Raw genomic sequence first — 23,765 nt, forward strand, 5'->3', positions numbered from 1 at the left:
GGCAGTTTGGCCCACTCTTGTTCAAACTGCCCCAGTTCTCCCAGATTAGAAGGGTGCCTTCTCCTAACTGTTGTTTTCAGATCTCTCCACATGTTTTCAATGGGATTTAGATCTGGACTCATTGCTGGCCACTTCAGTCCAGCGTTTTGTCTTGAACCATTCCTGGGTGCTTTTTGAAGTGTGTTTGTGGTCATTGTCCTGCTGGAAGTCCCATGACCTTCGATGGAGACCCAGCTTTCCTACACTGGGTCCGACATTGAACTCCAAAATACCTTGGTATTCACCTGATTTCATTATGCCATGCACATGTTCAAGGCACCCAGTGCCAACACCAAAACATCACTGAACCTCCTCCATGTTTGACTGTAGGGAAGGTGTTCTTTTCTTTGAAAGCTTCATTTTGTTTTCTGTAACCATAGAGATGGTGTGCTTTACCAAAAAGCTCTAATTTGGTCTCATTCTGTCCAAAGGACATTCTCCTAGAAGGATTTGGGCATGTTCAGGTGTGTTTTGACAAATTGCAGTCAGGCTTTCTTATGTCTTTCTCTCAGCAGTGGGGTCCTCCTGGGTCTCCTACCATATAACCCCCTTTCATTGAGTTAGCGAAGGATGGTGCGAGTAGAAACTGTCGTAATTTGTGTCTGAAGGTCAGCTTGAATCTGTGTGGCAGTTCACCGAGGTGCTTTCTCCGCCATTCAAACAATCCTTCGCTGCAAACTTCCATCAAGTTCTCTTTGGACCACATCCAGTGAGGCTGGCTATAGTGGCATGGGCCTTAAACTTCTTGATAACATTACGTACGGTGGAAACAGGAACACCAAGGTCTCTGGAGATGGGCCTTGAGATTGTCCATGTTTGGCTACAATCTTGTGTCTGACCTCTGGTTCTCTTTATTTTGTCCATGCTCATTGCGGTACACAGTGACACAAAACAGGAAAATTTGTCCTTTTCTCTACTCAAACTGGTTGAATATGTGATTTTTAAACTGGGGAGTTGAAAGGTGCCTGCATAGGCGAGTTCAATTCCAAAGTAAATGAGAATCACCTGCTTGAAATCTAATTATTTCTAACTACTTCTAGAAGGTGCCAATAATATTGTCCGGGCCATTTTAGGATTTATTTTAGTAAATTATTTAGATTTTTTTGGTTTTGTTCAACTGCACACCGAAGACATACATATGTGGATACCAAAATATGTTTTAATTTCAACAGTTTTCTAGACAAAATGGTGCATCATTTGAAAAAAGTACAAGGGTGCCAATATTTTTGTCTACGACTGTATGTGTTTCACCCTAGGGTCACGCACTACTCATGAAGCACATTTTATACTTTCATTATTCAAAAACATAAAAATACCGTCAAATACCGTAAACATTTAGAAAAACGAGGCCTCACAAGTGGCGCAGGGCTCTAAGGCACTGCATCGCAGTGCTAGAGGTGTCACTACAGATTCGGGTTCGATCCCGGGTGCGGCTGGCTTTTGGTTTCAAATCTTCACCGCTGTTTGAACGTGCCTATTCCACCTTCTTTAAGCCTCTTTCTGACAAGAACTTCCACAGGCTTTCAAACCGAAGGTTAGGTGAAAGCCTGCTAGGGGCTATATCACATGCTAGCACGCTGAATCTTCCCTGACATCCACTCCATTAAACAACATCCAACTAGCATTAATGGATTTACAAGTTACACTTGCATCTGAAATTAGCATGCCCACTTTCAGTTCAAATTTTGAACTGTAGTGTAGACCCATTTCCAGGTCGCGTCATGAAAAGTTGTGAGCGCAGTTCGTCATTAGAAACCTCTTTGTTTACCTAGCAGTGGATACAATCGCATGCAACTTCAAATCCAGCTTGTGCAAGTTAAACTCTACAGGATTGGTGAGTCCCCCTCGGGATGATTGAGCTAAAGTAGGCTAATGCGATTAGCATGAAGTTGTAAGTAACAAGAACATTTCCCAGGACATAGACATATCTGATATGGACAGAAAGCTTACATTCCTGTTAATCTAACTGCACTTTCCAATTTACAGTAGCTATTACAGTGAAAGAATACCATGCTATTGTTTGAGGAGAGTGCACAGTTATGAACTTGAAAAGTTTGGTGTCATTACACCAATTTGGCACATTTGGGCAGTCTTGATACCAAATTTTGAACAGAAATACAATGGTTCATTGGATCAGTCTGCACATACACTGCTGCCATTTAGTGGCCAAAATCTAAATTCCACCTGGGCTAGAATAATACATTATGGCCTTTCTCTTGCATTTAAAAGATGGTACAAAAAATTACAAAAGAACGGTTGTTTTTTTCTTTGAATTTTCTTCTACCAGATCTATTGTGTTATATTCTCCTACATTCATTTCACATTTCCACAAACTTCAAAGTGTTTGGTATCAAAAATATGCATATTTTGCTTCAGGTCCTGAGCTACAGGCAGTTAAATTTGGGTATGTCATTTTAGGGGGAAATTGAAAAAAAGAAATACGTGAAGAAACACGTGATCAGATGGTTATCGTCTACAACATCACAGACAGAGGGTTGATTATCTAGCAAGCCAGTGAGGCAAGAAAATACCACAAATAGAGCTAGATAAAGCCAGACGAATAATAGACTTGCTGAACATAGCTGTAGCCATCAGTCTTGCACGTTTTCATACACATCACACTGTTCAGTTTGTCAAGGTCCCGACGTCAGCGTTAGCTATCCTGCTAGAGAACCTTTGATGTCGGGACGTGCACGCATCACTCGAAAAGGGCTCTATTGGGAGTATTGTCTGTGTGTCTCACCCAAACCCTCTTACGGTCACTAACTTCACCTCTCCTGAGTAGGTCACAATGTTAGACTTGACTGTAACCTAATCCTAAGGATTATCATGGTTTAGTATTATCTAGGGCTGTGATGGTCATGGAATTTTGGATGAGTTATTGGCCAGCCAAATGACCGCAGTCCCCGTAATAACCATTCAAATAGCACCCCCCCCCCCCCCCCCAAAAAAAGAATTCAAATAATAATAAATACACTACTGCTCAAAAGTTTGGGGTCACTTAGAAATGTTGTTTTTGAAAGAAAAGCACATTTTTTGTCCATTAAAATTTCATCAAATTGATCAGAAATACAGTGTCGACATTGTTAATGTTGTAAATGACTATTGTAGCTGGAAACAGCTGATTTTTTATAGAATATCTACATAGCGTACAAAGGCTCATTATCAGCAACCATCACTCCTGTGTTCCAATGGCACGTTGTGTTAGGTAATTTAAGTTTATCATTTTAAAGGCTAATTGACAACTAGAAAACACTTTTGCAATTATGTTAGCACAACTGAAAACTGTTGTCCTGATTAAAGAAGCCATAAAACTGGCCTTCTTTAGACTAGTTGAGTATCTGGAGTATCAGCATTTGTGGGTTCGATTACAGGCTCAAAATGGCCAGAAACAAAGAACTTTCTTCTGAAACTCGTCAGTATGTTCTTGTTCTGAGAAATGAAGGCTATTCCAAGCGAGAAATTGCCAAGAAACTGAAGATCTCGTACAACGCTGTACTATTCCCTTCACAGAAGAGCGCAAACTGGCTCTAACCAGAATAGAAAGAGTGGGAGGCCCCGGTGCACAACTGAGCAAGAGGACAAGTACATTAGTGTCTAGTTTGAGAAATAGACGCCTCACAAGTCCTCAACTGGCAGCTTCATTAAATAGAACCTGCAAAACACCAGTCTCAACGCCAACACTGAAGAGGCGACTCCGGGATGCTGGCCTTTTAGGCAGAGTTGCAAAGAAAAAGCCATATCTCAGACTGGCCAATAAAAAGAAAAGATTAAGATGGGCAAAAGAACACAGACACTGGACAGAGGAACTCTGCCTACAAGGCCAGCACTCATGCCAGGGTTTTTCTTTATTTTGACTATTTTCTACATTGTAGAATAATAGTGAAGACATCAAATTTATGAAAAAACACATATGGAATCATGTAGTAACCAAAAAAAAAGTGTTTAACAAATCAAAATATTTTATATTTGAGATTTTTCAAAGTAGCCACCCTTTTGCCTTGACAGCTTTGCACATTATATATGGAAATGATTTATTTAAGATGCACATTTTCCACTCTCCTCCTCTCCTGACTGCATGTGCTACATAGAAATAGTCAATGATGGCATAATGGGTATACTGGCGGCCATTGCGAGTGTACCCATAGGAGCAAAGCAGGAAGTCAAAGTAGGAAGTAAAAGCAGGAAGAGTACCCATCAATATGTGCTGGGATTTTTTTTTTTTTATGAAACTCAACTGACATTACAGAGCCACATCAGTTAAAAGGTAGACTCAGCGATATGACGTAAATGCAGAAAGCAAACAGCATAGTGGGTCACACACAAATGAAGACCTTTGTAGTGCAATGCTCGGCTAAACTTCTCAGCTGTTTTGGTCCTGAACCTACCATGCTCTTAGAGCGCAAAGCAAACCCAATATACATGGCATATATGACTGTGTGGGAGCAAAGTCTTGCATCTCGCTCATCTCAGTATCTGCGGCGCTGCTCGTGGCAAGGTCATTTTGCTGAGTCTACCTTTAACATCACCATTTCTACATTAGCATGGCATATATATTGTTTGCTACGACACCTTGCTTGTTTCAGCAAAGGAGCAACAAAGTTTAATCACGTTAAGAGTCCACTCTACCACAGAAACAACCACACCAATGCCAGGCTGTCCCGTCTTCAGTCACCTGTTCGTTCCACCCCCCCCCAAAAATCTAATGATATATACATTTTTTTTAAACATTTTATTATTACGTTATGACCAATATTTTATTTTCACGACGGTCTTACGGTCTTCATTCATAACCGTCAGTTACAAAGTTATACGGTAATTGTACCAGCCCTAAATGTATCCAGCTTTAAATTGAAGATTGATTTTCAAAGTAACATTGTCTCTGGTGAATAGGTATTGCTGGCTCAATAGGACTTTATTAATGTGTAACGAATGGGTTTGATCTGATATGTGTGTAATTTCGTGTTACACCACTGTAACAGGTCGGTCAAAAGCCATGTTTGTAAGAATGTTATTGTGAATGTTTGGAGTGGTAGATATTGGTCACGTCACACTATGACAGAGTGTGATGTGAGTTTGAAATATCAGTCTTGGGGGAATTAAACAACATTGTGTGTGTGTGTGTGTGTGTGTGTGTGTGTGTGTATATGCATGTGTGTTGTGTGTGTGAGCGAGTGTGGTGGTTTTGGGATGACTGGTGTGTACATGCATATGCGCAGTTTAAAAAATAAAAAAAGTTACTAGGCAACAAATTCTTATTTACAATGACGGCCTACACCGGCCAAACCCAGATGACGCTGGGCCAATTGTTCGCCGCCCTATGGGACTCCCAATCATGGCCGGATGTGATACAGCCTGGATTTGAACCAGGGACTGTAGTGACACATCTAGCACTGAGATGCAGTGCCTTAGCTCCCGAGTAGCGCAGTGGTCTATCTCCAATAGGGTGATGCATAGTTGCCAAGAGGTGGACATGACCTAAACCTGTGTGAAGACGAAAGGAGACTTGGAAGCCCTACCAGGTGACAACTTGTTCACTTCCCAGAATGACTATTCCAGATGTTGGAGAACATCTGGAGAATTATATCACGCAAATTAAATGCCCAGATAGCTTGTCCGGGAAATAATTAGCCTGAGTATTTACACGGCTCAAGTACAGACATAAGGAAATGCATGCAGTATATGATATCTTCATATCTTCTCTAATAAATAATTTGCCACTTCTCACAAAGCCACTGTAACAAGATAAACCTTACTAAAACATACCCAGCATGTTTTTGTTCTATTGCCAACCCGTTCACAAACAGCTACAGTATTTCTATTTTTTTAATTTTTATTTCACCTTTATTTAACCAGGTAGGCAAGTTGAGAACAAGTTCTCATTTACAATTGCGACCTGGCCAAGAAAGCAAAGCAGTTCGACACATACACAACACAGAGTTACATTTGGAGTAAAACAAACATACAGTCAATAATACAGTAGAAAAATAAGTCTATATACAATGTGAGCAAATGAGGTGAGATAAGGGAGGTAAAGGCAATAGAAAAAGGCCATGGTGGCGCAGTAAAAACGATATAGAAGTAAAACACTGGAATGGTAGATTTGCAGTGGAATAATGTGCAAAGTAGAGATAGAAATAATGGGGTGCAAAGGAGCAAAATAAATAAATACAGTAGGGGGAGAGGTAGTTGTTTGGGCTAAATTATAGATGGGCTATGTACAGGTGCAGTAATCTGTGAGCTGCTCTGACAGCTGGTGCTTAAAGCTAGTGAGGGAGATAAGCGTTTCCAGTTTCAGAGATTTTTGTAGTTCCTTCCAGTCATTGGCAACAGAGAACTGGAAGGAGAGGCGGCCAAAGGAGGAATTGGCTTTGGGGGTGACCAGAGAGATATACCTGCTGGAGCGCGTGCTACAGGTGGGTGCTGCTATGGTGACCAGCGAGCTGAGATAAGGGGGGACTTTACCTAGCAGGGTCTTGTAGATGACCTGGAGCCAGTGAGTTTGGCAACGAGTATGAAGCGAGGGCCAGCCAACGAGAGTGTACAGGTCGCAGTGTGCAGGCGGCAAATCAGTTGAAGAGCATGCATTTAGTTTTACTTGTATTTAAGAGCAGTTGGAGGCCACAGAAGGAGAGTTGTATGGCATTGAAGCTCGTCTGGAGGGTTGTTATGTAACGGATGTGAAATGGCTAGCTAGTTAGCGGGTACGCGCTAGTAGCATTTCAATCAGTTACGTCACTTGCTCTGAGACTTAAGTAGTGTTGCCCCTTGCTTTGCAAGAGCCGCGGCTTTTGTGGAGCGATGGGTAACGACCGTGCTTCGTGGGCGACCGTTGTCGATGTGTGCAGAGGGTCCCTGGTTCGCGCCCGGGTCGGGGCGAGGGGACGGTTTAAAGTTATACTGTTTACATTGATGCTGTTGACCCGGATCACTGGTTGCTGCGGAAAAAGGAGGAGGTTGAAAGGGGGGTGAGTGTAACGGATGTGAAATGGCTAGCTAGTTAGCGGGTACGCGCTAGTAGCAGTTCAATCAGTTACGTCACTTGCTCTGAGACTTAAGTAGTGTTGCCCCTTGCTTTGCAAGGGCCGTGGCCTTTGTGGAGCGATGGGTAACGATGCTTCGTGGGCGACCGTCGTTGATGTGTGCAGAGGGTCCCTGGTTCGCGCCCGTGTCGGGGCGAGGGGATGGTTTAAAGTTATACTGTTACAGTTAACACAGTGTCCAAAGAAGGGCCAGAAGTATACAGAATGGTGTCGTCTGCATAGAGATGGATCAGAGACTCACCAGCAGCAAGAGCGACATCATTGATGTATACAGAGAAGAGAGTCGGCCCAAGAATTGAACCCTGTGGCACCCCCATAGAGACTGCCAGAGGCCCGGACAACAGGTCCTCCAAGTTTACACATTGAACTCTATCAGAGAAGTAGTTGGTGAACCAGGCGAGGAAATCATTTGAGAAACCAAGGCTATTGAGTCTGCCGATGAGGATGTGGTGATTGACAGAGTCGAAAGCCTTGGCCAGGTCAATGAATACGGCTGCACAGTATTGTTTCTTATCGATGGCGGTTAAAGATATCGTTTAGGACCTTGAGCGTGGCTGAGGTGCACCCATGACCAGCTCTGAAACCAGATTGCATAACGGAGAAGGTGCAGTGGGATTCGAAATGGTCGGTAATCTGTTTGTTGACTTGGCTTTTGAAGACCTTAGAAAGGCAGGCTAGGATAGATATAGGTCTGTAGCTGTTTGGGTCAAGAGTGTTTCCCCCTCTTCCGCAGCTGCTTTCCAATCTTTGGGAATCTCAGACGACACAAAAGAGAGGTTGAACAGGCTAGTAATAGGGGTTGCAACAATTTCTGCAGATAATTTTAGAAAGGGTCCAGATTGTCTAGCCTGGCTGATTTGAAGGGGTCCAGATTTTGCAGCTCTTTCAGAACATCAGCTGACTGGATTTGGGAGAAGGAGAAATGGGGAAGGCTTGGGCGAGTTGCTGTGGGGATGCAGTGCTGTTGACCGGGGTAGGGGTAGCCAGGTGGAAAGCATTGCCAGCCGTAGAAAATTGCTAATTGAAATTCTCAATTATAGTGGATTTATCGGTGGTGACAGAGTTACCTATCTTCAGTGCAGTGGGCAGCTGGGAGGAGGTGTTCTTATTCTCCATGTACTTTACAGTGTCCCATAACTTTTTTGAGTTTGTGTTGCAGGAAGCAAATTTCTGCTTGAAAAAGCTAGCCTTGGCTTTTCTAACTGCCTGTGTATATTGGTTTCTAATTTCCCTGAAAAGTTGCATATCACGGGGGCTGTTCGATGCTAATGCAGAACGCCATAGGATGTTTTTGTGTTGGTTAAGGACAGTCAGGTCTGGAGAGAACCGAGGGCTATATCTGTTCCTGGTTCTAAATTACTTGAATGGGGCATGCTTATTTAAGATGGTGAGGAAGGCATTTTTTTTTTTAAACAACAGGCATCCTCTACTGACGGGATGAGGTAAATATCCTTCCAGGATACCCGGGCCAGGTCGATTATAAAGGCCTGCTCGCTGAAGTGTTTCAGGGAGCATTTGACAGTGATGAGTGGAGGTCGTTTGACCGCTGACCCATTACGGATGCAGGCAATGAGGCAGTGATCGCTGAGATCTTGGTTGAAAACAGCAGAGGTGTATTTAGAGGGCAAGTTGGTTAGGATGATATCTATGAGGGTGCCTGTGTTTACAGGCTTTGGGGTGGTACCTGGTAGGTTCATTGATAATTTGTGTGAGATTGAGGGCATCAAGCTTAGATTGTAGGATGCCTGGGGTGTTAATGTGTGAAAGTTAAATATTTTAAAAAAAATATCTTTTGAATTTCGCGCCCTGCACTTTGAGCTGGATGTTGTCATAAGTGTACCGGTGTCGGGCTGCCCCCCTAACAGGTTAAACATGTCCCAGTTTAGGTCACCTAGCAGCACGAGCTCTGAAGATTGCCCTCCATCTATCAGTTCACATATGGTGTCCAGAGCACAGCTGGGGGCAGAGGGAGATCTATAGCAGGTGGCAACGGTGAGAGACTTGTTTTTAGAGAGATGGATTTTTAAAAGTAGAAGTTCAAATTGTTTAGATACAGACCTGGATCGTAGGACAGAACTCTGCAGGCTATCTCTGCAGTAGATTGCAACACCGCCCCCTTTGGCCGTTCTATCTTGTCTGAAAATGTTGTAGTTAGGGATGGAGATTTCAGAGTTTTTGGTGGTCTTCCTAAGCCAGGATTCAGACACAGCTAGGACATCCGGGTTGGCAGAGTGTGCTAAAGCAGTGAATAAAACAAACTTAGGGAGGAGGCTTCTAACGTTAACATGCATGAAACCAAGGCTATTACAATTACAGAAGTCATCAAAAGAGAGCGCCTGGGGAATAAGAGTGGAGCTAGGCACTGCAGGGCCTGGATTCACCTCTACATCACCAGAGGAACAGAGGAGGAGTAGGATAAGAGTACGGCTAAAAGCTATGAGAATTGGTCATCTAGGACATCCCGAACAGAGAGTAAAAGGAGCAGGTTTCTGGGGGCGATAAAATAGCTTCAAGGTATAATGTACAGACAAAGGTACGGTAGGATGTGAATACAGTGGAGGTAAACCTAGGCATTGAGTGATGATGAGAGAGATATTGTCATTGTATTACTGTTGTATTACAGGTCAAAGTTTACATACAATGATAACAGCATGCTGTTTACAACACTGCATTACCTCAACTGGTCTGGTTTGAGGCCTTATTAAACATGTCATGATGTTGTTTTAAACTGTATCATACTGCAGATGTACTGTATAAACAATAACCACAGCAAAAAACAAACAGTGCACTAGTTACAAGACTAGACCACAGGCGTATTGTAAAAAACTATAGGAAAATGGCTATAATTTTAATGAGGACTGTGGATACAATCAAAGATATAGGATATATGAAAGTTCCAACTATGTTACAATATTGTTACGTTGTAACAGCACCAACACTGAACTGGGAGGTTCTTCTCTGTTCTGACAGATTCTTGAACACGTGTTGCTTTGACAAAATGAAATAGAGATATTTTATATCTCCAAACCCATATCAATGATCGTGGCAGGAATTTTCAAGACAAAATATGCAGCAAATTAAGCAATATATGCGCCCCGTTACATTAGCAGGGTTGCTACAAGTTGCCGCTCAAATGAACAGAAAGTCATCTATAATTGATTAATGTAATTAAAAAAATAAAAATACCACCGGTATCTTGCTCTTACATATCTGAATGAGGCTTCGTTATTATATTCGTGAATATAGTCTATTCGTCTATAGCCTACCGTAGGTCGTTTATGTCCGTCAGACGTGCAAGGCCGCGTTTCGATAACACCGTATTATCACCAATAAAAGCTTCGGTGTGAAAAACAGCAAGCATTGAAAGAGATATAAGTAGCTATTATGATGAACACTATTCAATACATGGGGTTTTTAATGTATCAATTCATCTCTTAATGTTTTGCAACCTCAATGCAAAACAAAGGCCGACATCAAACCCTATGGTATAGGGTGTACCCAAAGCAGGAAATAAAAGCAAGAAAATGCCAAGAGGTTCAGCTCGCTAAGCACACGTTATTACCTGAAACTTGATTTTTTTGGGGGGGGGGGGGGGGGGGGGGACTGTCCACGTCGTTCCAATCAGTGTCACAAAAGTCCGTTTTCAAATGCAAAACATGGTGTCGGTTGTGAAAGAAATGTCAAGATAGCGGTATTAATTTTAAGACAATTTAACTGATTTAAAGGGCCAGGGACTCGCGCAACTCGGTCAGGATTTGACAGAATGTTCACCAACCAATCTAATCACCACACCCATGAGGAAACTGGGAACATGGCAACAGTGCGCCGAGGGGTGCACTCACAGAGATGTCGTGTATTTTAATTTGACTTATTCCTAAAACATGTTCAAACCTATTCATAAGAACATTTTTACATGTATTTCAGTGAGTTTGCTCTACTTACTTAAGTGTCCGTTTTTCTTGTACAAGAATGAGCAAATCAATCGTGTCGCAATAGCTTTGTTTTACCCACAGGAAATGGTATTGTCTGCCAGCTCCCTCAATAAAAGGAAAGAACGGAGTACAAGAAACAAATAGTTACGATGATGTGCGTAAAAAGCTATTGCAGAGGTCTGGACACATTTGATATTGTTTTAAAAATGTTGACGGAGCGTTAACCTCCGACTGCATTTATTATTCCTTCATCATGTTGTATCGGTTACAGCTGTGGCTCTCGAGCCACACAGTGGATTGGGAAGGGAAGTGTGCAGTAAGAGGGGCGGCAGAGTGCTTTACTATCACGAAATTCCAACGTAATTCAGTGTTTACTTAAAACGTCAATCAGCAGTTGAAACAATATCAAAGCTGGTCCCCGCTCCTGTTAAAGGTAAAAAGCTGGGGTATGAGGTTGGAGAAATGTAACCACTCTCAAATTAATAACAGAGCTATGGATGTGAGGACTGAGCATCCATGATATCAAAATTGTAATTTTTATGTTTTGAATCTATGCAGTGTTTGTTTACATTTACTTTGTTTACAAATGTTGGAGTAAAATAAGTTGAAATTATTGGTTCTGATGTGGTGTGACAGTTGAATTAAGCTTATAAAATAAAATGTTATTGTTCACACATATTTAGCAGATGTTATTGCGGGTGTAGCAAAATGCTTGTGTTCCAACAGTACAGTGGTATCTAACAATACACAACAATACACACAAATCTAAAATAATGGAATGAAAATATATATAAATATTAGATCCGAGTGGCATTAACTAAAATACAGTAGAATAAAATACAGTATATACATATGAGATGAGTAAACCAGTATGTAAACAATATTAAAGGGACCAGTGTTCCATTATTAAAGTGGCCAGTGATTCCAAGTCTATGTACAGTTGAAGTCGGAAGATTACATACACTTAGGTTGGAGTTATTAAAACTCGTTTTTCAACCACTCCACACGTGTCTTGTTAACAACTTATAGTTTTGGCAAGTCGGTTAGGACATCTACTTTGTGCATGACACAAGTCATTTTTCCAACAATTGTTTACAGACAGATTATTTCACTTATAATTCACTGTATCACAATTCCAGTGGGTCAGAAGTTCACATACACTAAGTTGACTGTGCCTTTAAACAGCTTGGAAAATTCCAGAAAATGATGTTATGGCTTTAGAAGCTTCTGTTAGGCTAATTGACATAATTTGAGTCAATTGGAGGTGTACCTGTGGATGTATTTCAAGGCCTACCTTCACACTCAGTGCCTCTTTGCTTTACATCATGGGAAAATCAAAATAAATCAGCCAAGACCTCAGAAAAAAAATTGTAGACCTCTACAAGTCTTGTTCATCCTTGGGAGCAATTTCCAAATTGACGTTAGGTTGAAAATACTGTATCGCTGAAAACTGGATGTTGACGTTTTCGTCTGACTCCGCATAGGCACAGTTTCCACATTCTAACATTTCAGCATTTGTGACAATATTAACATTTTTCACACATCCAAATCATCCAAAATTGATTGTGAAGCTCTAAAAAGTCACTTCTATATGTTTGGAACATGAACATTGTGATGACAATACAACATAACAGATGAACAGGAATGACATTTATGCCCACGGGTGGCCTAAAAAGATTGAAATCAATGCCACGCCCCTACTAAGCCACACCTCCAGTCCAGGGTTCCTCCATGAACCCTTTGAAACGTTAAAGGTTCCTCCAAGAACCTCTCAACTAACCGAAGGTTCAAATAGGAACCATTGACTAGCAATGGTTCCTTGAGGATCTCCAGGGTTCCTAGAGTCACCACTAATTCTAAGAGTGTATGATATTGTAGCGACCTTAACCCAACACCTAATGTTTTTTTTAGCATTTGTGGCACAAATCCCATTCAAGTCATGGGACCGATATTATTATTTTTTGCGTTATTATGTCCAAATCATCTAAAAGTAACTCAAATTGATTGTGATGCGCGAAAAATGCTTATAATCGGTCCCATGACTTGAATGGGGATTTGTGCCACAAATGCATTTGGAAACCAAAGCATAGATTGCTGTCATACCTTGTCCGTAGACTGCTTACAGGGTAAGGAAAACAAAATGTAATTTTGGAATTTGGGTGAACTATCCTTTTAACACATCACCTAGCGACCTCATCAAGGGGTTCGTAACTCTTGGTGTAATAGTAAAAGTGTTGGTTTGACAGTCGCTGAACTCGGGTTTGAGTCCCGGTCCAGACTACATCTCGAATTAGCTACAATATGATTCCTCATGTTTACGTATTATTAATGACAGCACCAGGGAGGGAAAGGTGTGTCTGGTCTCGTTCCAGTGTATAGGGGGTAAATAGTAGAACAGGATTTCTCTCCATTAGAACGCGCTGAATTTTTTATGGGGCCAATGAAAGAGAGCAGTGGGACAGGCTTTTCCTCATCTCTGCGAGCGCTATAATCAATTAATTGGAGATAAAATTTGCACAGCCCTTGTCTTCCTCTTAGAATGGCATGGGGTCAGATTAAGTCTAATTGAATTCACACAGCAGTAGATTACCCCAGCCAATCCCTTTTTCCTAAATGCATTATGAGGATTAGGATTAAAATGACAGCTAATAAAGATCCCTGTGTTGTTGATTCAAGGATGTAGGCCTGCGATGAAGGGTAATAGTATATTATACTGGAAAATTGCTTTTACGTATCAGCTTTTAGACTGGTTTTGGACCAGTGCTAAACCAACAATTGTTTCTGGTTTGATATGCTGTGAAGGCAGTTCAAATAAAGCAAAAAGACTTTGAATGCAACCAAACAATTTTGTTAATTCATGTCTGAAATCATGCAACGTTGAACTGTTCTGAGGTCTGAACATTAACCGCAACAAGACTGAACAAAGTCCATTCCAGTCAAATGTTGGCAGTACTCTCACAGTTTCATACCAATGTAAATTATTCCTATATTAGCTGGTATCTCTGTAGTTTCTTGGAAAAAGAGAGAGCTTAGTCACGTCCCCAGTAACACAATACAGGGGGGGGGGGGGGGATTCATATCACTGTTTCGTTTGGACCCTTTTTATCTGGGTGTATGGCTAAATGCAACCTTGTCCAATATTCTGGCCTGCCCTAATTTTGCCATATCTAAGCATTGTAGAGACAAACCTCCAAAAACCTGGCTCATAAGCTGCAAAATATTACATTGACGACAACACAATAATGTTAATAACTCTTAAATATGTCCTCATCAATCTACACACAGTACCCCATAATGACAAAGTGAATACAGGTTTTTAGATTTTTTTGGGCAAATGTATAAAAAAACAAAAACAGAAATACCTTATTTACATAAGTATTCAGACCCTTTGCTATGAGACTCAAAATTGAGCTCAGGTGTATCCTGTTTCCATTGATCATCCTTGAGATGTTTCGACAACTTGATTGGAGTCCACCTGTGGGATATTCAATTGATTGGACATGATTTGGAAAGGCACACAGCTGTCTATATAAGGTCCCACAGTTGACAGTGCATGTCAGAGAAAAAAAAACAATCCATGAGGTCTAAGGAAATGTCCGTAGAGCTCCAAGACAGGATTCTGTCGAGGCACATATCGGGGTAAGGGTAGCAAAAAATGTCTGCAACATTGAAGGTCCCCAAGAACATAGTGTCCTCCATTATTCTTAAATTGAAGAAGTTTGGAACCACCAAGACTCTTCCTAGAGTTGGCCATCTGGCCAAACTGAGCAATCGGGGGAGAAGGGCCTTGGTCAGGGAGGTGACCAAGAACCTGATGGTCATTCTGACAGAACTCCAGAGTTCCTTTGTTGAGATGAGAGAACCTTCCAGGACAACCATCTCTGCTGCACTCCACCAATCAGTCCTTCATGGTAGAGTGGCCAGATGGAAGTCACTCCTCAGTAAAAGGCACATGACAGCCCACTTGGAGTTTGCCAAAGGACTGAGACCATGAAAAACAAGATTCTCTGGTCTGATGAAACCAATATTGAAGTCTTTGGCCCGAATGCCAAGCGTCACGTCTGGAAGAAACCTGGCACCATCCCTACGGTGAAGCATGGTGGTGGCAGCATCATAATGTGGGGATGTTTTTCAGCGGCAGGGACTGGGATACTTGTCAGGATCAGGGGAAAGATGAACGGAGCAAGGTACAGAGGGATCCTTGATGAAACCCTGCTAAAGAGCGCTCAGACCTGAACCCAATCGAACATCTCTGGAGATACCTGAGAATAGCTGTGCAGCGACACTCCCCATCCAACCTGACAGAGCTTGAGAGGATCTGCAGAGAAGAATGAGAAAAATTCTCCAAATTCAGGTGTGCCATGCTTGCAGCATCATACCCAAGAAGACCCGAGGCTGTAATCGCTGCCAAAGGTGCTTCAACAAAGTACTGAGTAAAGGGTCTGAATACTTATGTAAATGTGATATTTCAGTGTTTTTATTCGTGATAAATTTGCAAAAATTTCTAAAAACGTGCTTTTGTTTTGTCATTATGGGGTTATTGTGTGTAGATTGATGAGGGGGGAAAACAATTTAATCAATTTTAGAATAATTCTGTAATGTAACAAAATGTGAAAAAAGTGGAACATCTTCCACTTTTTTCACATTTTGTTACATTACAGAATTATTCTAAAATTGATTAAATTGTTTTCCCCCCTCTGAATACTTTCTGAATGCACCGTAACAGCCTAACCACCTATCAAGCAACATTTTGGACTAAAACATTAAAATCCTGTTGCTGCAGGATTATTTTGCTATGATAATAATTGGAAAAAGAAGATCTGACATCTGTATCAAGTCAGTAAACTGAAATGCCTCCCAGTGGATGTATTTCTCTCATGCTTGGTAGTTGCTTCATCCAACAGATGTGAAAGGGTGAAATAGCAATGGCATTTAACATCTTAGATCACATCAAACCCCCAACCATCTCGTGGGTATCATCCACCCACTATTAAAGGAGTTTATTAGCCAACTGAAATCAGAGTCAAGATGTCCAGCAAGCAGCACATCATTCTCCAATCAGGTCCCTTGGTCGATTGCTTGGCAACCAAAAGGAGAGGGAGGGAGCGAATTGACACTGTAAAAATAGAACATCAATAACTTGGTGTCCTGACAAAAAGATGCAGCAGAAGCTATACATAGTCTCAGAGTCCTGAACCAGGTACCCTGCCTGTACAGTATATCTCTATTGTCTTCCAGCCATGATTGACAGATACAGTAACACTTCATAAACACTTAGGAGAAACTGGGGAATTCGGCTTGCTGAAATACTGTATCTGATAAAGATGATGCATTGATATCCTTAATTTAAAAAGTTCCTCTTGCTTGCTAGAGCTCATTGACATATGGTAAAAACTGTAGTGTAGGTAAAAGAAGTAGCCACGGCCTACTTTAATAAAATAAACACAATATACAATAATAACACACACGCTATTGCTAATTTAGGCCAGGCTTCACAGGCTGAAATTACATTTTTGCATCTACCTATACATTTTGAGGTTTGTTTGTGTTTTGGTCCATTAAATATTAGTATTTTCAAAAAGTTAACATAAACATTTCAAAAACTTAATGGAAATGTATATTTTCTTTAGTTCATCATACAACTGTCATCAACATTTTGATTTAAATTTTATCCACTTTAAAGTGGACTTAGATCAATAATTTCGATTTGCATTTAAAGTACATGTCTAATATTTTACAGATAGAAAGATGAAAGAAGAATTCATCTGCTCTGGACAAGCTAGAGTGTCTTAACAAAACGAAAACAAAATATTTAGGCGGACTTCATCCAGTGTCCCAATTTTTGGGGGGGCATAATATGAAAATTTGTGAATATTTAATTAGATATCGCCTCAGTTGCATATTTTAATAAAATATTTCCTATTTTTCTATTTGTGCCTACGTTCAACTGGCTTACAGTGCATTCGGGAAAAGTATTCAGACCCCTTTCACTTTTTCAAAATTTTGTTACGTTGTCTTGTTCTAAAATTGATTTAATTGCTTTTCCCCCCTCATCAATCTACACACAATACCCCATAATGACAAAGCAAAAACAGGTTTTAGACATTTTTGCAAATGTATTACAAATAAAAAACACTGAAATATCACATCTACATAAGTATTCAGACCTTTTACTCAGTACTTTGTTGAATCCCCTTTGGCAGTGATTACAGCCTCAAGTCTTCTTGGGTATGAAGCTATAAGCTTGGCCCACTTGTATTTGGGGAATTTCTCCCATTCTTCTCTGCAGATCCTCTCAAGCTCTGTCAGGTTGGATGGGGAGTGTTGCTGCACAGCCATTTTCAGGTCTCTCCAGAGATGTTCGATCAGGTTCAAATCCGGGATCTGGCTGGGCCACTCAAGGACATTCAGAGACTTGTCCCGAAGCCACTCCTGTGTTGTCTTGGATCTGTGCTTAGGGTCGTTGTCCTGTTGGAAGATGAACCTTCGCCCCAGATTTTCATCAAGGATCTCTCTGTACTTTGCACCGGTCATCTTTCCCTCGATCCTGACTGGTCCCTGCCACCGAAAAACCTCTGCCACCATCATGCTTCACCGTAGGGATGGTGCCAGGTTTCATCCAGACGTGATGCTTGGCATTCAGGCCACAGAGTTCAATCTTGGTTTCAACAGACCAGAGAATCTTGTTTCTCATGGTCTGAGAGTCCTTTAGATGCCTTTTGGCAAACTCCAAGCGGCTGTCATGTGCCTTTTACCGAGGAGTGGCTTCCGTCTGAGCACTCTAACATAAAGGCCTAATTGGTGGAGTGCTGCAGAGATGGTTGTCCTTCTGGAAGGTTCTCCCATCTCCTCAGAGGAACTCTGGAGCTCTGTCAGAGTGACCATCGGGTTCTTGGTCACCTCCCTGACAAAGGCCCTTCTCCCCCGATTGCTCAGTTTGGCCAGGCAACCAACTCCAGGAAGAGTTTTGGTGGTTCCAAACTTCTTCCATTTAAGAATGATGGAGGCCACTGTGTTTTTGGGGACCTTCAATGCTGCAGACATTTTTTGCTACCCTGCCCCAGATCTGTGCCTCGACACAATCCTGTCTCGGAGCTCTACGGACATTTCCTCCGACCTCATGGCTTGGTTTTTGCTCTGACATGCATTGTCAACTGTGGGACCTTATATAGACAGGTGTGTGACTTTCCAAATCATGTCCAATCAATTGAATTTACCACAGGTGGACTCCAATCAAGTTGTAGAAACATCTCAAGGATGATCAATGGAAACAGGATGCACCTGAGCTCAATTTTGAGTCTCATAGCAAAGGGTCTGAATACTTACGTAAATAAGGTATTTCTGTTTTTAATATTTAATACATTTGCAAAAAAAAATGTAAACCTGTTTTCACTTTGTCATTATGGGGTATTGTGTGTAGATTGCTGAGGAAAAAATAATAATTTAATCAATTGTAGAATAATTCTGTAACGTAACAAAATGTGGAAAAAGGAAAGGAGTCTGAATACTTTCTGAATGCACTGTAAGTTGATTGTGATATGATTAAGGGGAGAAATTACCCTATTAGGGTGTGGTGTCTGGCCTTAATCGCCTGCAACAAGCAATAATACCAGATCACATCATCTCATGTTGAACTACATTACTACCACTTTAAGGCGCATAATACCCTTGGAGGACTGCTCCAAAACAGCCATTAACACAATATGTAGCTAGGTGCCAGAGGACGGCTGGTGGGAAGAGCTATAGAAGTACGGGCTCATTGTAATGACTGGAATGGAATAAATAGAACGGTATAAACACATCAAACATATGGAAATCACGTTTTGACTCCGTTCCATTAATTCCATTCCAGACATTACAATGAGCACGTTGTAATGACTCCTATTTTAATGACTGGAATGGAATAAATAGAATGGTATAAACACATCAAACATATGGAAACCACGATTTGCCTCTGTTCCATTTATTCCATTCCAGACATTACAATGAGCATGTCCTCCTATCTCACCAGCCTCCTCTGCTAGGTGCCCAAGTTAGGATAAGATAAGAAGCACTAATGAGATATGAAGTTAGAATGAGATGAGATGAGAAGCACTAACGAGATGTCACGTAGGATGAGATGAGAAGCACTAACGAGATGTCACGTAGGATGAGATGAGAAGCACTAACGAGATATCACGTTAGGATGAGATGAGAAGCACTAACGAGATATCATGTTAGGATGAGATGAGAAGCACTAACGAGATATCACGTTAGGATGAGATGAGAAGCACTAACGAGATATCATGTTAGGATGAGATGAGAAGCACTAACGAGATATCATGTTAGGATGAGATGAGAAGCACTAACGAGATATCACGTTAGGATGAGATGAGAAGCACTAACGAGATATCATGTTAGGATGAGATGAGAAGCACTAATGAGATATCATGCCAGAACAGCTTTTGATATGCTATTTTTATGTGCATTCCCATGTGTTTTTCTTCATGCCCTGATGTACTTCAATGGCCTACATGTATTATGACCACTGTATCAAAGGCAATTAAAACATGTACAAAGAGTAAACCCTGTCTTGTCTGCCAGACATATCCATCCTCCCCGGGAGATGTTGCCCGGGCAACCCTCATAAATGGCAAATGACGTCAAGTAGGTAGGTGAAATACTAGGGAGAGCCAGAGCTTCTATGCATAATGGATCATAAAAAAAAGGGGGAAAGGGCCCTCTTGAAGAGCGCTGAAGTGACTTAAAATATGTCCAGTACCTCCCTCTCTGCAACTCTCCATCTGTGGAGGAGAATAGATGTTGATACGCCCAGCGTTCCACATGCTTTCACCGCCCTGGCGTGGCCTGACCCATTTAAAATAAGCTATTTGGAACAACTATTCAGCAACCATCTGGTGAACTGTAAAATAAATACTTTATAATTTATATCATTTGACATCCATGGTTTTGAGATGGCTGGTCTGGGTTTGTATGTGCTCATTGCTGATCTATACACTGGTCTTTTTTTTCATATGAACCTGCTCTGTTAGCTGTATTTCTACATGGGAATGTATAAAATGATATTGTGTGCGTATACTCACTGAAACTCAGTCTATGTAACTGCAAAGACAATAAGATAGATCAACCTTGCTCCCTATCCCAAACCTGATAAACCCTCTAACCCATTTCAGAGGGACACACTGCTGTTTTCCAAAACAAATCATCAATCGCAATATTTTGAAAATGTTATAGAGTGTAACTACTATTCCCATGGAAGGTTCTGGTCTTATCTCTGTGCTATTGTTGGCCCATAAGAGACACAGTGGCAGCTTTCTGAAGTGTCCTCGTCATTTCTGTGATAATGCCTCTCGTGCAGTGTCGAAGTCACACACTCAAGAAGCGTGACAAAGATAGTGATAGTGCAACTCAGTATACAGATGGAACGGGCCAAGTAATTACCATATGTGGTCTACAATGGGCCAAGTAACCACCAGATGTGGTCTACAATGGGCCAAGTAATCACCAGATGTGGTCTACAATTGGCCAAGTAATCACCAGATGTAGTCTATAATGGGCCAAGTAACCACCAGATGTAGTCTATAATGGGCCAAGTAACCACCAGATGTAATCTACAATGGGCCAAGTAACCACCAGATGTAGTCTACAATGGGCCAAGTAACCACCAGATGTGGTCTACAATGGGCCAAGTAATCACCAGATGCAGTCTATAATGGGCCAAGTAACCACCAGATGTGGTCTAAAATGGGCCAAGTAATCACCAGATGTGGTCTACAATGGGCCAAGTAATCACCAGATGTGGTCTACATTGGGCCAAGTAACCACCAGATGTAATCTACAATTGGCCAAGTAATCACCAGATGTAGTCTACAATGGGCCAAGTAATCACCAGATGTAGTCTACAATGGGCCAAGTAACCACAAAATGTGGTCTATAATGGGCCAAGTAACCACCAGATGTAGTCTATAATGGGCCAAGTAACCACCAGATGTAGTCTATAATGGGCCAAGTAACCACCAGATGTAGTCTACAATGGGCCAAGTAATCTAATCACCAGATGTAGTCTACAATGGGCCAAGTAACCAACATATGTAATCTACAATGGGCCAAGTAACCACCAGATGTAGTCTACAATTGGAAAAGTAACCACCAGATGTAGTCTACAATGGGCCAAGTAACCACCAGATGTAGTCTACAATGGGCCAAGTAATCACCATATGTAGTCTACAATGGGCCAAGTATCCACCAGATGTAATCTACAATGGGCCAAGTATTCACCAGATGTAATCTACAATGGGCCAAGTAACCACCAGATGTAGTCTACAATGGGCCAAGTATCCACCAGATGTAATCTACAATGGGCCAAGTAACCACCAGATGTAATCTACAATGGGCCAAGTAACCACCAGATGTAGTCTACAATGGGCCAAGTAACCACCAGATGTAGTCTACAATGGGCCAAGTAACCACCAGATGTAGTCTACAATGGGCCAAGTAACCACCAGATGTAGTCTACAAGCTCCTCAGAGGGAGCTTCAATAGATACATTTTTTCTTTACCCTAATTGTCATCTGACCCTTTTTGTTGAAGATTCAAGTCTTCATTGGGCCAAGTAATCACCAGATGTGGTCTACAATGGGCCAAGTAATCCCCAGATGTAGTCTACATTGGGCCAAGTAATCACCAGATGTGGTCTACATTGGGCCAAGTAATCACCAGATGTGGTCTACAATGGGCCAAGTAATCACCAGATGTAGTCTACAATGGGCCAAGTAACCACCAGATGTGGTCTACAATGGGCCAAGTATTCAACAGATGTAGTCTACAATGGGCCAAGTAATCACCAGATGTAGTCTACAATGGGCCAAATAACCACCAGATGTAGTCTACAATGGGCCAAGTAATCACCAGATGTAGTCTACAATGGGCCAAGTAACCACCAGATGTAATCTACAATGGGCCAAGTAACCACCAGATGTAGTCTACAATGGGCCAAGTAATCACCAGATGTAATCTACAATGGGCCTAGTAACCACCAGATGTAGTCTACAATGGGCCAAGTAATCACCAGATGTGGTCTACAATGGGCCAAGTAATCACCAGATGTGGTCTACAATGGGCCAAGTAATCACCAGATGTGGTCTACATTGGGCCAAGTAATCACCAGATGTGGTCTATATTGGGCCAAGTAATCACCAGATGTAATCTACAATGGGCCAAGTAACCACCAGATGTGGTCTACAATGGGCCAAGTAACCACCAGATGTAGTCTAATATGCCTCAGGATAAACACAGGCACATACTCTGGAAAGTTGCTTTGGTGCCCTACTTGAAATGGTTCCAATGTTTGTGGAAGAACCTATGAGCAGAGAGCAGTGTTTCCATATACAGTAGTCAACAGACCATATTTGAGGAGAAGTAGCCTCTTAAACTGCATGAGTATTTTGCTTTGTTTTTAAGGAGGAAGCTGAAGAGACTGTGAGAAGAAGTGAGAAAAGGAGTGTAGCACAAGGGGGTTCCCAGTTAGACTTGCTCAAACCAGGGATGCAATAAAATAAAAAAAACAGGACATGAGCTGACCTGCTGTACTTTTCCTACGAAATATCCTGAGTCACTGAAATGCCCTGAGTCACTGAAATGTCCTGAAATGTTCAGCTCTCACTGAAATGTTCAATACTCACTGAAATGTTCAACTTTCTCTGAAATGTTCAGTTCTCACTGAAATGTTCAACTTTCTCTGAAATGTAAAATTCTCTCTGAAATGTTAAACTCTCGCTGAAATGTTCAAACTCTTTTTCAGAAATTAGGAAAAGGTCATTCCAGTTTCCAGAATTGACAGTAACTGTTCTGGATTCTATTGACTGTCAAGATATTTTTTTTATATATTTCCACTTGGCCGCCCTCTCTAGTCATCAAATAATAATACAAAAAGGACTGCGCATCTCTTCACAGTCGAAACCCTGTGATACCCGATTACTAATTTATTAGTAGGCATAAGCCCGCAATTAATTTGATTTGACATTTTGGGGCACACCAGGCTCAAGACACACGATAAGACCAAGGCATTACCTCAGACTTTGATACCACACACACACACACACACACACGCAAATACACAAATAAATACACACACATACGCACACACACAAACACACACACACACATCCCACCCCACCACACCTTGCTTGAAGCAACACACACAACTGATCTGTCTGGCTTACCTACTACACACATTTCTCAAGCCATAAATCCACACAACAAAAAACAGGATTGACAGTAAAATGCATTCAGCTTTTACCTTTTTTTTCTCAGTGTAGATAAGTGGGAGAGGAAGTAGGCGTTTTCCACATATGTCCTTAAGTGCATAGACTGTAAGCAGAGACGGTGTGAGGTTTTAGTTCTTCCTCTACACTCAGTGACTAAATATTGCAAGGAAGAGCAGTTATGTAGACAGCTGATGCATGAGGCAGAGGGCTGGGTGTGTGTGTGTGTGTGGGGGGGGGGGGACCTGAGGAAAAGAGAAAGTGGGGGGAGAAGTATTTTTTTTTTTAAAGGGACAGAACTTTATTTCTGAGAGGTAGGCAGCTTGACAATGGCAATCATTAAAATACTATGCAATTTATATGATGCAACTGTCAGAGCTGAAACCTGATTCAATAAATAACCTGGTCACAATATGCAAATACATTATATGGCTAATATAAATTATAGACAGTTGCCCTACTTTAGATGGGCGATATGAACAAAAACC

The 23,765-nt window shown here is 41.5% G+C and overlaps 1 protein-coding gene across 10 annotated transcripts in view; it reads right to left on the reverse strand.

Moving 5' to 3' along the window:
- The window catches only part of LOC129867445 (guanine nucleotide-binding protein subunit beta-4), a 39,413-nt gene extending 15,928 nt beyond the window's left edge, over positions 1-23,485 (reverse strand). For 2 of the 10 annotated variants that reach the window (XM_055940869.1, XM_055940863.1), the window contains exon 1: positions 23,313-23,485. The gene's annotated coding sequence lies outside the window, so the exon portion shown is untranslated. Of the gene's footprint in view, positions 1-9,140; positions 9,319-10,348; positions 10,613-10,644; positions 10,681-11,024; positions 11,294-23,312 lie in introns of those variants that run through there. The other 8 variants (XM_055940865.1, XM_055940864.1, XM_055940862.1 and 5 more) reach the window with 8 other exon arrangements.
- Between the last annotated feature and the right edge of the window lie 280 nt (positions 23,486-23,765).

This window comes from Salvelinus fontinalis, chromosome 12 (genome assembly GCF_029448725.1).
Source record: "Salvelinus fontinalis isolate EN_2023a chromosome 12, ASM2944872v1, whole genome shotgun sequence".
NCBI lineage: Eukaryota > Metazoa > Chordata > Actinopteri > Salmoniformes > Salmonidae > Salvelinus > Salvelinus fontinalis.